At 36.3% G+C, this 14,199-nt stretch overlaps 1 long non-coding RNA gene across 5 annotated transcripts in view; it reads right to left on the reverse strand.

The window, feature by feature from the left end:
* The window catches only part of LOC110478227 (uncharacterized), a 219,875-nt gene that overhangs the window by 105,069 nt on the left and 100,607 nt on the right, over positions 1 to 14,199 (reverse strand). For all 5 annotated transcript variants that reach the window (XR_014955140.1, XR_014955139.1, XR_014955138.1 and 2 more), the window contains 5 exons: positions 12,304 to 12,361; positions 11,845 to 11,904; positions 4,288 to 4,363; positions 3,509 to 3,567; positions 3,038 to 3,151 (listed from right to left, as the gene is read on the reverse strand). This is a non-coding gene — a long non-coding RNA (uncharacterized LOC110478227). The remainder of the gene's footprint in view (positions 1 to 3,037; positions 3,152 to 3,508; positions 3,568 to 4,287; positions 4,364 to 11,844; positions 11,905 to 12,303; positions 12,362 to 14,199) is intronic.

The following is a 14,199-nucleotide window of genomic DNA, read 5'->3' on the forward strand; positions in this document are numbered from 1 at the left end:
CATTTGACTGGGATTAAAAGCAAGATAGTAAACTCACAACTAAGTAAATCATCCAAGTAGCTGCCAAACGTTCTGGCATAAGAGATAGGAATTTTAAAGTAAATCTAAACAGAGTCACTCCATTAAAAAGTAAGAAGAAATCAGGAATGTGTTATCCTAATACAGCAAGCTTAGACTCTCTGGCACCACAGAATCAAATACTCTCACTGATTCAGGCACTCCAAATACTCATCAGGGGAATAAATTCAATATTGTGAATGCAATTCTGATTAAATTTTCTAGAATGGCAGCATCATTAAAAAAGGTAACAAAATAAATATATTTTTAAATTTTTGCATGAGCAGTCTAGTGACAACTTTTTAAACAATAATGGTTTCTTCTTTGCTACTGTCTAGCATCTTTATCATTATACTGTCACCTGTTCTTATTCCCAGTGTGTCTGCCTTTGAAAAGTGTCTTATTTCTATGAAGTAAAGTATTCTGGATTAAACTGCAATTGAAAGTAAAATACTGTCATTGTTACAAAACTTACCAGTCCAAACAAGTTTTTCATATGAGAATTTACAGGGAACATTGCAAAAGTGAGAAAATCAGAAATAACTGAAATGAAAAGAGTAAGAAAGGAATCCTATATATGTAGGAAAGAAGAGCAAGAGAAAATCACAAGTAATATAAAACATGGAGGTGAATAGATTAGATTTTTGTCACAGGATGTTCTCACTATGTAAGATCTAGCTACAGTTACAATTCTCAACATTCAATTTATTCCCTTTTATCACAGGATTAATTGTATGACCATAGTAAACCCAAATTAAAGTTTTATTTTCCTTTCCATTTCAAACAAGTTGCAGGTCTAATCCTTCCAATCTTTCTTTTACATATTAGCACCTATACAGTTTGGGACAAAAGTGTGGAATTTTCTAAACTCATGACTCAAAATAGGACATCAAAATGGACCAGGAAATGTAAGCTGGTAATAAAGGGACTCACTAAGGAAAGAAGATAAATATACTGAAACTACTATTCTGATACCTGTTTTCAAGAGCAGCATGTCACATTTATGATGTCAGCAGAAGAGCTGCATGCAGAATTTAGAAGGACAGCAGAAAGTAAAAGATTTGTTGAAGCAGTCTTCCCCTCCGTAATTGTATAGTGATATAAATTTAAGAATTTATTCTTCTGATTATAAAGCCAGCCATATTGCAAGTCATATACCTTCACATATTAGATATCCTGCAAAATGCCAACCAGTAAAATGCCAGTGTCAACTATATCCTGCAAAATGCTGCAGACTAGAATTAACAGTTTTTCTTAAATTGTTGTTCCATGACTTGTGTCTTTATTGAAGTTTTCACTAATAAATAAGCACACCATTAGTGTACAAAAAAGTGTATTCTGTTTTAATATTTCCCATGCCCAAAAGTCTGTTAAGCTGCCCTGTCCTAAATCTGTTGGTTAGACTCAAATATCTTCATCTTCACATTATGGAAACAAAGGCAAGTGTCATTTTTTTCCTGTGGTATGCCATAATGAGCCAGAGTTACTCTCCAGAAGAGAATAACTCTTGTCAACTACTTAATAAGTGCCTCACTGATGACTCAGTGGCCTTCCTGGTGCAGTGCAGCATGAAGACTTTCTTGGTGTACATTTAGGATGGCCATGTGTTGTGGTGACTCACCTGTGGTTTTGCCAACTTTGAACAATGTAAGGTCATTCTAAATGAGTGTTAATAAAACCTTCCAACACCTCACATTCACATGAATTCTCTAGACAACACACAGCATATTGGAGAAGTAATTTATTAATATTTAAGTACTTTTTGGAAGAAATTATGCAGTTCTCTGTGTCTGCTGAGATCTACCTTATGGAACACAGGACTAGGAGAGGTGGTAAAATGGTTGTTATGCATGTTTTGCCTCTCTAGTGCTGGAACCAGTGGGTGCAACCCTGACTTGTTCCAGGTGCTAATAATTGTGCCAAACCAGATCTGCTTTTATGCCAGTGGACAGGAAATTGCTGTCAAAGGAACTTTTATAATATTCTGTTTGCATAATGGGATCTCATAAACATCAAGAAATACCTTTGAGCCTGAATAAACATGGTGAAATCTTGTCTCCATTGGGATTTTTGTCACAGATATCAGAGGAGGCAGAATTTGAAACTGCTGTGTTTAAGACTGCTTTGCTTCAGAGGCTGTAATGTCTGTCCAGAGATTGTGAAATCATAGCAGGAGTCCCAGGTCAAAAAATAACACTCCTCTTAGTGTGATGAGCAATCTTTTTGATTCAAATAGGTATGTCATTCTGGAAGCTGTTATTAGACTGCAGCTAACACTGCTCAGGTAAATGGCAGCCAACTTCCTCAGGACTCTGGAATGCATCTCATTGGACTCCATAGACATATGTACATTCAGGTTTCTCAGGTGGTCATGAACCTGATCTTTTCTTACAGTGGGAGGGACATTGCTCCCCCATCCTGCCATCCATCCACCCAAAAGGTGTGGGAAGAGAAGCTGCCATTGAAGACTCAGTCGAAAAAGTTGTTGAGTACCTCAACCTTCTCCCTTTTTACCAGTTTGCCAGCACCATGTATCAGGAGGGCACGCCTTCTTTGACATTCTTCTTCTGTTTTACATACCTGTAGAAGAACTTCCTGCTATTCTTTCCGAGTACAGAACCATACTCTATGCCCTTCCCAGGCCACCTTTCCTCTGCTTGTGCATTTGCTTCATTCCCTTCAGTCTGACCAGCAGTTCCCTACTCAGCCATTCCAGTCTCTTGCCTTCCTTGCCCAATTTCTTGGTTCTCAGAACTGTGACTTCTTGCACTTTACTGAAGACATCCTTATGTATCTGCCAGCTCTATTTCACTCCCTTGACCCTGAAGGCAGTCTCTCAGGGGATCCAGCTGACTATCTCCTTAAAAAGCTAGTAGAAATTTGCTTTCCTAAAGTGCAAACTCTAATCCTTACCCAACTCATATCCTTTAGGACTGAAAACTCCACCAACTCCACCAGGATGCCTTCAGACTTGAAGTACCTGATTTGCTCCCTTATGTTGGTGACCATCAGATCCAGCGTTGCATCCCCTCTGGTAAAGTCTCTTGGATTGCATGGAATTGTTGTTCAATAATTTTTCTTCTGCCTTAGAGAACTGTAAAAGATTAAATAAATGTGAGAATTCAAGAAAGGACACTTAAAGGCCAGATACAAGGTATGAAACTTTGGGAAATATATTTTGTTCTGCAGCATGAATATTACTGTACAAATATATGCCAAATTTTGCTTCAATTCAACTCAATATGAGTCAGGAATATTTAAAAGCATCAGTACAATTTTAATTTATATGCATTCAGCCATAAAGAAAAAACAGCCTATATTTTGTATTTCTTCCACATATCATTGTCATATTCATATTTCTCTTTGCCAGATAAGCACTTTTTTAGGAATATGCTTTACAATTAGACATAAGAATTGTATTTTAAGTCTTTCAAGAAGAAACTACACTCACCAGTTCTCATAGATATATAGGATATTACTGGCAGCAGTGGCATGTCCTAAGAGTCCTTGCTAAAGAATGAAAGTGACACATTTAAATGGGCCACACTTGATGATATGTCACTTAACTGTTTAAAGCAGTCAGCAAGACAAAAATGAAAGCCATTATTTCACTTAATTAGCGAGCCTGGTGAGAGAAATCTTCCATCTGTTTTCTTTAGCAAGATTATTTTTAAAAGGTGAGCATGGGTTGACAAAGACTTTCAGCATTAAAACAATAGAGTATATTCTAGAAAAATAGATGAATGGTCCCCTCACTACATGCTCTTGTAAAAAGTCAATCTCCAGCTCTCTTGTAGGCCCCTTTCAGTACTTGAAGGTGCCCTAAAGTCACCCTGGAGCTGTCTCTTCTCAGCCTGACTCCACAGGAGAGGTTTTTCTACCCTGATCATCTTTTTTTTTTTGGTTTCTACAGATCTTTCTCATATACACCCTTAGGAAATTGAATTTATTTAGATAACTTTTTCAAAACTATTTAAAGGGCTTAACAATCTAAGTAATTGAGATACATTTGCAAATCCTATTACTCAGATGAGACAATAACATGAAAATTGAGAGGGTTTTTAGATAAGAGTAGCAGTAGCTCGAGGCAGCACAGAAAATGTATTATTTTTTTTTTTGGCAACTCCAAAGGCAATCAGAAAAAGCCATAACTTCACAACTTCAGTGTACAGATATGTTTCACATTTTTATCTGGACATGCTTGAAGAACTTCAAAGAGTTCTTTTGTACCTTGATACAGGGTAACAAAGCACCTTATCTGTGATTATCAGTCCACCATCATTCATTTCAGATATTCCAGTAAGATCTGAAAATTTCAACATAAAAAAAAAAGTTACTGATAGAGCTTGTGGGTGCATCTGAGGCCTCATAGGTTTGTGCAACTTTCCAGAAGTACCCTATGGGATAGAAAATTGATTTCCACCTGTTCCTCAATATCCTCTACTGTTCATCAAGGCCACAAGTTCCATAGTTGGAAGTTAGAACAGATGTAGTATACTAACCTGGAAATCACTAATTTCTGATTATGATTTTAACAGGTTTCTTTTACACTCATGAATTTTAATAGCTATTAGATTGAAAGCCTTGGAATATGTCTCTGTTGAACATTGAGATCAAATCAAAAGGGCAAGGATGTCAGAAATTAAAACAGATAATTGTCATACTGCAAAAGAAAAGACCCCAGACATAAAGAACACTTCTTTCTTCTCAAAAACATAGTTTTTTTTCTATTTCTATTGATAACCAGAGTACATATTCCCTTGCTCCCTTCAGAAACTCCCACTTCTCTGTTCTATACCTCAAGAGTATGGTAAATGAGTTGAAAATATCTCAGTACTAGGTTCAACTGTAAAATAAGCCATCTAATTCACAAATGCAGAGGCTATGAGTTTGAAATAGGATCCTTTTGCTTCTAGGATGCAGATCCAAAGCTACTGTTCCTCTGTGCATGTGCAAGTACACATGTAAGTGCCTGCTCACTGTCCAGTGAATGGACGTGCATTGAATTGGCAAATACAAAGAGGGTTCCTAATGAGGTAACTCCCCTGAGAAATAAATATACTGCTTCATAACTCAGCTCTCTTTTGGCAGATTTCTCCATAAATCTGCAGAAATCAGAGGAGCTGCATCACAAGACAACATTGGCAGGGAGAAAGGGCTGTTGTGTGGTCACATTCTAAAGCAGAGGAAAAGTGAGCTGTGTTAGACGTGAGCAGCTGTGCAGAGGCAGTAAGGTGCAGGTAATCAGTGCCATTTCCATGGGCTCATTCTCCAGACTTCTCCACGTTTTGCACAGGTCATTGCTGGTCTGATGTTTTTCAGCCTTACGCAGATGAATGCAATAATTTCTTATGAGAACTTTGCATAAACTGAGGTTCAAATTTCATTGAAATTGATATCTGCCAAGAATAATATTTTACTGGTGCTAAAGGCTCTGATAACTTATATTTTTTAAACCATAATTTATATGCATCACAGACATAGCAGAGAAAAACTAGGTTTTCTGTTTTTATCAGTACTAAATCAATGTTATAAACACAATCAGAGATATTTATTACTTTCCCCTAAAAAGTTACTTCTTTGATCTGTAAAAGTTAGCCAAGGTATCTGGATTTACTTTGGAAGGTTTAAAAGTCACAAAAATTATAAAATATTAAGAACTGACTTCCAAATTATTGTTTGAAAGAAGAGACACAGTTACTGTACAAGAAAGGCAAAGCATTTCTTATGAACTTCAGACAATTGTGTTGTAAGTTAGTGCTAAATTGAAGCTTCAAAACCAATCTAAATTTTGCAAGTTTATAGTCTTGCAATCTTCTGCTTTATTGTCCATCATCCTATTTCTGTGTCTTGAAAGTTCCAAGAAAGCTAGTTTATTTGGCATTATTTCCTAAGGCACAAATCAAGATTTAGTCCAAACTTCTCAAAGCAGAACTTTTTAAGACAAAAATTTTCCCCTACAGACATCCAGAATTATGAAAAATATACTCTAACTTTTCACTAATGACAGTTGAGAAAAATACTGCTGTTTCTGCCATAGTTTGCTCTGCTGTCAAACACTGAGTACACTTGATACATATCCCCATGTGTGCTTCCTAAATGGCTTTGGAACTCACAGTCTGACTTCAGTGGAAATGATACAAAAGGATCTTGATCTCAAAGATGATTATGTTTCCATACATTCTGTAGAAATATAAAACTGAGGATTGAGATCAGACCCTGTAAATTTGCCGCTGAAGAAAAGGCTGCAGAAGGAGATCACAATTCTCATTATACCTAAGGATCTGCATGCCAGCACTTATAAATATTCAGTTGTGAGAAAAGCCACAGGATTTTCATACCTTAACCATCAAGGCCAAAAAACCACAAGGCACCAGTCCATAGGAAATGAGGCTTCATTCATGCTGCAGCTCTACATGCCACTTGTTAGTTATATTACATTTTATTAATCAGACTTGGATTTATACTCAGGGAAGCTGGAGCCAGTATGTAAGAAATCCTAGCCTCCATTATTAACAGAACAATGTGCTGTGCTTTTGTCTGAGATTTCTGATATCCGGGCTCCAGCCAAAGTGCCATGATAAATGGACACTGTAGCCAGTATCTGCACAATTCAGCCTCAGAACCCCTCATGCTTTGGATTTCCTGTAGATGTTTTGTATAATAACCCTGTACCTCTCCTTATCTACCAGCTAAGATCACTGGGGATATAATTAGTTTAAGCAAATTCAATTAATGAAAACAATCACTCATTTCCAGTGTTCCACATACAGAGTCACATACAGATAAGAGAGAGAACACCAGTCACCACTGGTTTGGAAACTCCTTGGAATGGATGGAAGAAAAGGGCCATTTTGAAGGGATGTTTGTTGGGAGGAGCTGGCTTCATAAACATGGGATGGTAACACATGGATTTATCATGTTCTACACGGTGCTGTGAACACAATGAGCTAACAGTGAGTTCTCAGCTGGTTAGGTTAGACTGTGTAAAAGTGCTGCACTAAGGTTGTTTGAATTTAATTGAAGTTGCATAGGTGTCTCAGCCCAGTCTTTCCCTGGCTTTTGCAGGCTAACACAGCCCAAGGGAGCTCAGACCTGTCTCTATGTGCCAGTGCAGGCATGTTATCCTTCACATATTTGTAGTGTGATTTTAGGCATAGGCATAGGCATAGGATAGTAGAAAATGGGTGGGTCTGGATTTTTCCAGACTTGTCTGGAATTTTTGGTCAAACATCAAGAAATTCTAATTCTTCAAAACACAGCTTTTTTGTGGAAGCATACTGATTTTGAAAGGGAAATCACAGGAGGACAATTCAGATTGAGAGGCAAGTGCATGGCCAAAGATGAAGACCTAAAAGTCTAGATAATCATGAAACAAATTAACAGCAGTTTTCATCTGGGGCTTAGGCAGCCAGGTTCAGAAATCTTTGGGTTGTAATCAGATATAGCAGAGATATAAGAGCCAAATGACAGTTAGGAAAGCAGTAAATGTAATTTTGGACTTTTGCAATACTTTAGTAGAACATCGAAATATGTGTAATAGCTCTGCTTAAGCTAGGTAGGGCTTGGAAAGTCAGTTTGCAACTATTTGAATTCACACATCATCTTCACTACAAAGATACATAAGGGTTTAGCAGTTTTTAAAGCTACTGCAGCTCTGACCTCTGCTGCAAGAAACTGTTCAAGAACAGAGCCCTTCTTTCATGACATATTCAAGTACCTTTGACTTTGCATGAGTTGTTGGATAATAAGAATATTTTTCTGTGGGCATACTCAGATAAAATATGCATCTAGCCTATTATCATCAGAATATTGTTTTTCACAATTATTGTATAAAAATTATTAAATTCCTCCAACCAAAGAAACAAAAAAAATTTAAAGAATTTACATGTGAAGGAAAAATTGTTCTAAATTTATTAATTGCTCTAAATTTATTAATATCTTCAAACTCCCAACCACATCTTTTGATGGTAGCTTCCTATCTAATTTGCAACATTCCCCTAGTAATTATGTAGTTGATATTTTAGTAAGGCTATCAGTATTTAACTTTCATCAATGAGCAGATTGAAAACACATCATAGCTATAGCCCTATCACAAAATATTTTTTCCCTAAGCCAGCTTTATACAAATCCAGATAATGTCCAGCATTCTAGTGTGAACTATTTAGTTCCTCTATTGCTAAAGCACTGTGGTATTCCGAGGAGCACATGCACAGCAATACACAAAGAGATGAGAGCCAGGACTTAAATGAAATATTAACAAACAGGATTTTTAAATTTACTAAATGAAATAAATAAGAAACTCATTATATCATTTGTTTCCTTATCAATCCTAATGTTTTTGTTAATATGCCATTACATTTAATATTTTCATGCTGAAATATTTTAGATTGATATGTTTCTAGCTCTTGACTTTATTACCTCTTTCAATTAACCTACAATAGCAAATTTCATATTAACAACTACAGTAGAAATAAAAGGTGAGGTCTAATAGGCTAAAAGTACATACACATTCATTAGCAAGCTTCAGATTTCTGAGCCCTACTTTTTATACAGTATCGTATCATTTCAAAGAAATTTAGAAAGGGAAATAATGTTGATTCAATCTCAGGATACAAATATGAAATGTCTGCGAATGGCCTGAACAATGTCAACAAATACTAGCTTTTAGTCAGAAAAAAAGCCGCCCACATTTTGCATAGAGTTAAGCACAAGTCTGAAGACTTTCCTGTAAAAACTGAATATAGTATAGAGCTTTATCAGGTATTTGTCAAAGATGAGAAAGTTACTGCAGAAAGTTTCTGTCCAAAATTACACTGCAAGGCTAAGCTTACTGACAAGATTAACCACCCTAAATGCACAGGGAGAAACCCAGTGTTCTACAGATCTACTCCAGCCTGAATGCTTTGGCTGAATTGAGTTCTTAGGAGGGAAAAAACAATCTTTGGTGCCTATTTTCAAATTTCTGCCCAGATGACCTAAAACTATATGTTAGAGTAGGGAAAAAATACATCAAAGCACATACCTTTGTGAGTGTACTGAAGTCTGGGTTCTTCCTCCATTTAAAAACTTATCCTACTTACAAAGAACATTTCAATAGTCTCCTTGAATTTTTAAGAAAAATAATTTTCTTAAAATATAATTCCACTCTTCAATAATGCCTTGATTTGGAAACCAAAATATTAACAAAAATAAGCAATGTATGATGGTATAATACAGCATGGAAGCATAAAAAATATGATATTTATATATTTAATACTCTAATTTCTGCTGCAGTTTACTGTTCCACTAAAACCCAATGTAAATTGGGTTTTAGCCATATAAATCTTTTTAAAAGTACATGCTGGTAATTTTGTAAAAGTCCAGTAAAACTCTATGCAATCTTAAAGATCTATTATAGAAATTATTGTTTTAACAGTATTTTTGCTATCACAGCACACTGAAAATAGATTTTTTTCATATAAAGAGGTCAGTTCAGATTTTACAGAGGTCAACTTGAAATTTTCTGATAAAATATCTTATTCTATATTGGAATAGTGTGCTTCTATTAATTTTCAGATCATTGAAAGCAAATTGGAAAATCTTAACAGGGCTTTTCCCTAAAGCTGGAGCCAAAAATACTTTGGCCAATTTCATTAACTACTGTGTACATTGGTTCTATTGCTTCAACTTCAGCTGAACCCTTTAAAAGCCTTTGCCAGGAGGCTAATGGCAAAAAAAAAAAAAAAAAAAAAAAAAAAGCACCAGATAGAATACATCAAAAGCCCCTCCAAAAAACAAAATCCTAGCTGATATCCATGCTTAAACCCCAGGCTGACATTCAGCACCAGCACTCTATCTGTCCTTTCCCTTTACTGACAGATGAAGACAACCTCCCAGCCCTCCCAGCCTCAAGTCAGGCTGAAACTCTTCTTAGAGCTTCTCTGTTTTTTGGGGAAGTGTGAGGAGGCAGACTCCCAAATAAAATGTAAATGAAAATTATCTGTAATTTTGCCTTTCCAGTAATACAAGGAGTGATTTCAACTAAACACCTTGCATGAATATATGCAAATTATCAATATTAGGTTATTTTAGTTTATTATAATTTATTATAACCAATACTAGGTTATTGCAGATTGACCACCAATTTCCACTGGTGAGCTTCACCTTTAACCATTTAAAATCAGCATCAGATTATCATCATTACACTTAACCAATCATTATCTAAATCAAACATGTTTATATCAAAGCAGAACAGGACACTCTAGCAATAAAACAATAGAAATGCTGATGAGTAACGTCTTCCCACATTTTTGACTCAAAGTACTGTATAGAATTTTTTTAGGAAAATGGGTGCTCTCTATATTTTGTTTTGTCCTGTTGTTTCTCAAAAGAAATAGAAACAGTGTTACTTCTCTCTACCTTCTGTCAAAGTGTGATTTCTCATAATTCCAGAATTTTTTTCCAGTGTATTCTGAATTTACTTCAGCGAGAGCGCTCCTTCCCTCAGAAATCACCCCACTGCCTGAACACGCCTCCGCTTCACAGTGCCTTTACACATTTCAGTTGAATCTTAATGTTCTTACTTATTTTATTTCTGTTTGTATTGCCATAAATACAGTGCTCGTGCTCTGTTCCTTTTTCATAATTACATCTCTCATGCACACATTACCATATTCTGTACAACTACTGTTCAGGAAAACTATGCTTGTTTATAATTTTGCTGATTTCCTAAATCACCTCCTAAATTTCTTATATGGGTCTGGATGCGTTTGCATGTGAATACATACTGCAATATAAAGATATGTTGTGTGTGTGAAAGAGAGAAAATGTGCCTGAGAGGTCTGTTCTTCCAGTTCTATGCCAATGCTTTTTCTAGGCAGAAGTCCCTGGAAATAACCACATTTCCACCACTGGAAAAATCCTAAATTTACTTCAAGAAATGGCACATTATTAGGAGACTGACTTCCAAAATAGGAGGCAGAAAATAAGCTTAATCAAAAATAATTACATTTTAACAGGAAGCATACACAGATTGTTAAGGTTCAGAATCAAAATTCCATGGCATGAAATTAATTTTTGGTCAGGGTTTTTCAGGTAAATCCAGCCTGCTGCCTTTCCTTTCCAAAGAGGACTGCTCTCCAACCCCCTGCTAGCTCACATTTTAGGTGCTCATATACCTTAACATCACAGTCCTTCCTGGTATTTCTAGTTCAATACCTTCTTCCCACATGCAACCTTTAACAGCTAAATCGATATTCCCAGCCACAAGGCATGGCTTGACTTATTCATGCTTTAGCTGCTAAATACATAAGCCTGCTGCAGATGGCAGCTTTAGAGCAGCCAGGGAGGAGCACAGAGTATATAGGAAAGGGAAGTATTTCTTTCAGGGTAGTGTAAGGCACATGCACTGCACAACAGCAGTCAAAAACCAGGCTGCAGCTCCTGCTGCAAGCACTACTGCAGCGTATTCTACTCCCTGTCCTGCTGCACCCCCAGGTATCCAGTGTGCTTTCAAGATGTCTTAGATAGGAGTGTAATTCACTGGCCCATCACTGCTTTGAAGGCATGTTTTATTTCATATTGGGTTTGTGACAGTTTCTCATCATCACTTTTCACTTGTGTCTTTCTAAATTAGCATCCTTTGTCATCCTTTTCCCCCTCTTTAGAGACACAAACGAACTAAACAGCCTTAATTTGGCTTTTTACTCCAAAGATCAACAGGTGAAAATGAAGATGGAAAAAAAGTTGGCAGTTCACATCATGTTGAAAGAGTTCAGAAGAAACAAAACGTCACAGCCCACTTACTCAACAGTGCATCAGGGATCCTTTGTACTTGCGGTCTTTAGAGGGCCTCTAGCAGAGCACCTGAAAAAGAGAAAGATGACTTTCACATACATTGCTGAGGAAAGCCTTATTCCTTCCACATGTACCACTCAGAGTTTTACCTGGTTGCCTGCAGGGTTAAGTGTTGGCCCTTGGGACCCCAATGTTCCTGAGCAGGAGCTGTAGCACAGTGACTTGGGATGGGTATTTTGCTGAACTGTGACAGCTGATTATGCTGTTGATTCTGCTAAGCACTGGGGCTCCTGGGCTGACATCCAGAGCATGGGGAAGGAGGTAAGATATTGGGCTTTTTTTTTAACCAGTGCTCTTTTAGAGATCCCTGCCATATCTCAAGAGGAGATATTCTATTCCTTTTTCTATTCTGAAAAGAAAAGTAAAATTAGAACTAACATAGTGTGCTTACAGCTCAGATATTCTCACCAGATAATGCTTCCTCCTGATGTATTTCAAATTCTGATCCTCTTGCTGAGTTGAAAACCTAGGATTTAATGTGAAGAATTAATTGTTATGCTTTTGAGATACAATAAATTGGCTTCCTGTCTCCTCAGAAGAAACTTCTCTTGTGCAGTAACAAATGTAACAACAAAAACCTGTATCAAAAAGAAAATGTGTTTATTCTTTATTTGCTGATATTGCTTTCAAGTGCTAGTTTTCTTATTATATTTTTTTCCGGAAAAAATTATAATATTATATTTAGCTACTTGGATCTTTTCCTAAATGATTATTTCTTCACAAAAAAAAATACCTTTTATATTTTACATACAGATGCTTCATAATAGACAATTTCTAAACATTTAGAAACTTCAAAGGATTTCTATTTTTATTTCTACTTTAATAAATATTAGGAAAAGCCACAAAATTAATATCAATGTGTGAAATATAAGTACTGCAAAAAAAGAACTGCTGTTTATTCTTCCAAAGTGGCACAAGCTGTTTTCCTCATTCTTACTGTGAACTGCTTTGAACATCATTTCCATTGAGTATGCCAACTTTTCATATTTTGTGAGCCAAGGCCTCCTAATTTCATAGCCAGCTTGCATCACCATGCAAGTCCAATTTCTATTTTATACCTTAGGGCTTACATTGATGAAATCTGACCCAGTTACCTTAGGGCTAAAAAGACTGAAATTTTGATCAGTCATCACTGTCAGCTTTAGCACACATTTCTTTAATCCTTCTTAGTGTGCTGGAGCCGTTAGGACTGTTTTTGCTGGGCTTTGGACTGGAAACAATCCTTAATTTAATCATAAACATTTGCTCACGTCAACAAAATTTTTGGGTCTGTTAAAGTTTCATTAAACATATTGTGTGTTCAGCCGTGCTTAGGGACTCAGGTGACTGACATTCACAGAGAAATTATTCATGACAGCCAATTTTTTGTCAAGGTCCTCATAAAATATACCCTGGAATATATAAAATGCAAGGTATTTCTTTCAATAAGCCATATTACAATACTGCAGGAAATAACAAGATGTGGAACTACACAAAGTGGAAAATAGAGAAATCATCTCTAATTCCCAATTCATCCACCTCCCCCACTGCATTCCCCATGCTCTCAAATACATGTCTATATATAAAAGGAGAAATCTAATGTGATCAGTCTTTGTTTTCAATGAAGTAAAAGAAAACCAAAATATGTGGAATTTATTCTGTGCTAGCATCATTTTTAATAGCGTTGTTTCATCCTAACATAATATATTGTGAATCAACACTTTCACAAACTTCTGATAAACAATTAAGTGGTTTAGTAATGCAAAACAAAATATTTTGAGGATCTGAGTAAGATCATCAAACTAACTCCTGCAATGAAGCTTTTATTTGACTTAAAAGGGACATCAGCTCACAGAGATCTAATTTCATCAAACTTAAACTCTGTATTCAGCAGGTTGAGAGATTCAATTTCTTATTAATCAAGAACCCTGACACAAGGCTGATGATTTTTTGGTATTTCTTAACTTATTGAGGTTTCCACTGTATTTACGAGGATTACACTCTTAGTCACTTTAAAACAGGTGTGTTCCCTTAAAGGGACAATGCCCATTATTATCTTACCAACTACTGTATATAATTTTTTCTAGTCAGAGTTAGCCTTTATTGAGTGAGTACATGCAGAATCTCCACACTGCACAAGGCTGGCAATGGATTGGTCTAACAGACACTGAAGCCAGGTACATTTCTCGTGTTTGCAGTGCACATAGCATAGCTTTAGTTCTGCCACAGAAGAAAGGAGTGTTGAAGAAAGTCTTAAAAACAAACAAAAAACCAAACACAGGTATAAAATGGATCTGTTTCTCCAGTGACCCATGAAATTAGCAT

Source organism: Lonchura striata, chromosome 4 (assembly GCF_050655825.1).
Source record: "Lonchura striata isolate lonStrDom1 chromosome 4, ASM5065582v1, whole genome shotgun sequence".
Classification (NCBI taxonomy): Eukaryota; Metazoa; Chordata; class Aves; order Passeriformes; family Estrildidae; genus Lonchura; species Lonchura striata.